The sequence below is a fragment of the Triticum dicoccoides genome, chromosome 7A (genome assembly GCF_002162155.2).
Source record: "Triticum dicoccoides isolate Atlit2015 ecotype Zavitan chromosome 7A, WEW_v2.0, whole genome shotgun sequence".
In the NCBI taxonomy this organism is placed as follows: Eukaryota; Viridiplantae; Streptophyta; class Magnoliopsida; order Poales; family Poaceae; genus Triticum; species Triticum dicoccoides.
The window spans coordinates 399,423,545-399,427,141 of record NC_041392.1 but is presented as its reverse complement, the minus strand read 5'-3'; positions in this window follow the sequence as shown (position 1 = coordinate 399,427,141).

Sequence of the window (3,597 nt, the reverse complement as noted above, 5' to 3'; positions counted from 1 at the left end):
TCTGCCTTCCAGTGAAAACCGAACACTAGTTCCGGCATCGTCTATCACGAACGGGCAGGGGCTGGCGGACGTGGCGAGAGCGGGGAAAAGTGGCGAGCGACGTCGGGCCGGTCGGGTTGGGACGGTCATCGCGGTCATCGGAATTCAATGCATAAGAAGGCATGGATTAGCACGCCAGCTTGACTGGAAAACTAGAAAAACCGAAATTATGATTATGACGTCCCGTCCCGTCCCATCAGTGGTGCGTCCCGTCTGTGCTGGGTCGCACGCGGGCATGACGGTCAAACGAATGCACTCGAATAATCCAGATGAGGTACTCCCTCTTTGTCAAAAATGATTCCACCACTCATCATCTACCTTGTAGGTGAGATTTTTGAATTAAGCCCCGCAAACCAGAAAGGACGTAGTACGTGCGTGATCCGCTATTTATTTGTGTAGGATCGAGCAGGTCGCTTTTTGAATTGAGCCCTGCAAACCGGAAAGGAGGTAGTACGTATGTGCGTGATCCACTGTACGACAGCGTTGGCACTGAGGCCCCTCTCATTGAAGATTAGGTCGATGAGTCGTCCGGGGAGGAGGCCGAGGCTGTTGAGCCCCCAGCCACGGGGAGAGGGCATGTCCTATGGAGGGCCGTCTCAGGTTAGCCGGTCCGGTCCGGCAGGACCGCACAACCGCAATAACCTCCAGAGGCGTCCATGCGTCAGAAGAGGGCCGCGGCGGCGGGGAAGGCAGTGAAGGTTGTGATAGTGAAGAAGAAAGCGGCTGCCCCTTCTCCGTCCAAGCGTCCCTGAACTCCACCTGCTTCCCCTCCTCCCGGAGGTGACGACACGGAGGTCTTCTTCGACCTCGGATCTCCTAACCCGAGGAGGAAGAGGAAGGCCACGGAAGAAGAGGCGGAGGATGAGTAAGTGTCTCGTCTTCTATCATCTCTGCAACCCCAGACTGTGCCACTTTTCTTGACTTGTCTTCATCTCTGCAGGGATAGAGAGACGCTGGCCCAGAGGGTGGCGAACAGGGCCAAGGCCTCGATGGGTGGCTAGCCCCCGGCGGGCACCTCGAGTACGCCACTGGTGGTGGTGGAGAGCAGCCCCCGGCGCAGCCCCCAGCATGCGTTCAGCACTTGCTCCCCATTGACGTGTGCTGGGGACGATTAATTGGTGCTGACCTTGCCGTGGTTGCAGGAGCAGAACGGCAGCAGGACGAGCCACTAAGGGCCACCCTCAATAAGCCACCCCCATCGACGATGCCGCCCCGAGGGGCGTCCCCGGCAAGGGCGCCATCCACCGAGCCCATGCGCACAAAGGAGGAGGAGGTGAACCCAGGCGCCGGCGGCTCCGTCCAGGCACCGAAGGTCGGTGGGGAGGGGGCCGCTTCGTCCCAGCTTGGCACAGGTGAGTTGCTTGCCTCCCATTCCCGCTCATTTTTCTTCTTTCAAATTTTGATCTTGGCTTCGCCTCATTCTCCTTCTCGGTACCCAGAGCCTTCCTCAGTGGACCGGGAGGACGTGGACACCATCATCGCAGAGGTCGCCAGAGAGGCCAAGGCTGACGAGATCGCCATTGAGAAGGCCACTAAGGACGTTGCTGAGGATGCTGCTGAGGGGCCTGCCGGGGAGGCCGGCGAGGCCGCTGCTGAGGAGGCTGGCGAGGCGCCTGCCGGGAAGCCAGCAAGGCCGCTGCCGAGGAGGAGGTGGTCGATGACCAGCCTACCTCCTCCGCCGCTTATGGATTGGGCAAATATCTGTAGTTAGGCGACGACTTGTTCGTCCACCTGATGACGAGCACCAGGACGCCCGCTGAGGGGGAGGTGTTCGGCTATGAGGTGCTTGTCGCCGCGGGGCTTGAGGTCGTCGACGGACCGAGCGTTGGTGGCGGTGGTTCCCAAGAAGAGCGGCTCCTCCAGAGCATGAGCGCCAACTTCCACAAGCTTCAGGCGCTTCACCATGCCCACTTGGACAAGGCCAAGTCCAGGATGGCAGTGGTGGACAAGGCAGAGGCGGACCTCGAAGGGTGCGTCACCATGGCACAGGCTTGGTTCCGCTAGGCCTGCGAGGAACTGAAGGCCGCTTAGGATCAGCTGGCCGAGCGCAAGCTGGAGCTTGTCATGAAGCAGGCCGACATCAAGAAGGCCCAGGAGGCGGCAAGTCAACAGGCCGCCAAGCAGGAGGCCGCTCGGTGCCAGCACCAGGCCGAGCTGAACTCCCAGGAGGAGGACCTTGCCGCTCGCAAGGAGAAGCTCGCCGCGACGCTCCGCGGCAAGGACAAGGAGGTCCAGGAGCTTGTAGTGCAGTGGACCCGGGAACTGGAGAAGAGGCACGAGGAGGCCCTCAATGCTCAGGCCCAGGTCCATGCCAGCAAGGTGAACGAGCTGGAGGTGGTGCGTGATGGGCTGAAGAAGCAGACCCAAGAGCTGACGGGGGAGAGGGACGCGGCCAATGGCACCTTGGCTAATGCGCAAGCCGCAGTCCTCGAGAAGGCCGAGCTACTCTCCACGGCCAATGAGTCCATCAAGGACCTCAAGCTGAAGCTGGAGGTCATTGAGGGGACGCTCTCGGAGCTCAGGTCCCGGGAGGAGACCCTGACCAAGAATCTGGAGGAGGAGAGGTAGCTGCGGAAGAACGACACCGCCAGCCATGCGGAGTTTGTGGCGGGCGAGAAGCTCTGGGTCAACCGCCTCACCGATGTTGCCGGCAGGATCACCATGCAGCTAGCTACCATGGGGATGTCCACCATGAGGTATGTCCCAGAGCCAAACGTGAATCCTACTGCCAGGCTGACCCTGTTCTTCGAGGGTGTTGTCGGGGCCCTGGAGCGGCTCTGCTCCAACAGGGCCGCCTCTTCGGCCGAAGAGGGCCGAAGATTTTGCCGGGCTACCATGACCAAGGTCCTCACCAAGATGGCGTACTGGAACCCTGACCTCGACTTCGAAGCTTTGCTGGATAGCTTGCCGGACGACGTGGACCCTGCACCGCTCGAGGAGCGCATCGAGCCTGTCATCAGCCGCATCGACGGAGTTCGGAGGGTACAAGGCCAGCGCCGGGACTAGGCACCCCGTTTCTTATCGCCGTTGCGGGTTCATGACCAAGACAATTTTTATCTTTAGTTAGAACCGCAGCAACAAATGATGCAATATAACCCTGCAGTACTTTTGAAATGATTCATGTTATTTTCCCGTTTGATCTCCCTTTGTATGTCCACCCTACGTTAATCGGGTAGGTTTGCCGGCGCGAAAACCCAGGCATCGCCTTGAGGACGGATCCTCAATGGCCTGTCGGGTATGATTTCTGCCGGCCAAACCACCTCACTTCTCTTGACGCGGCCGCTCGAGCTGTCGAGCGGACTCGAGATATAATGAGAGCATTGCCAATCGCAGAAGGTCACCCTGCCGTTCTCGACGCAGCCGCTCGAACTGTTGAGCGAACTCAAAACAGAACGAGGGTGTTGCCAATAGTGGTAGGGCCCCATTGCGTGCAGATTTTCCATACACATGGCAAGCTCGACGATGATGATTACCTTATATATAGGAAGGAATTACTCAAAATTTTGCATGACTTAGCTTTTCTGCCGCTGCATGGGTGTTCGCGACATCCACCGAGGA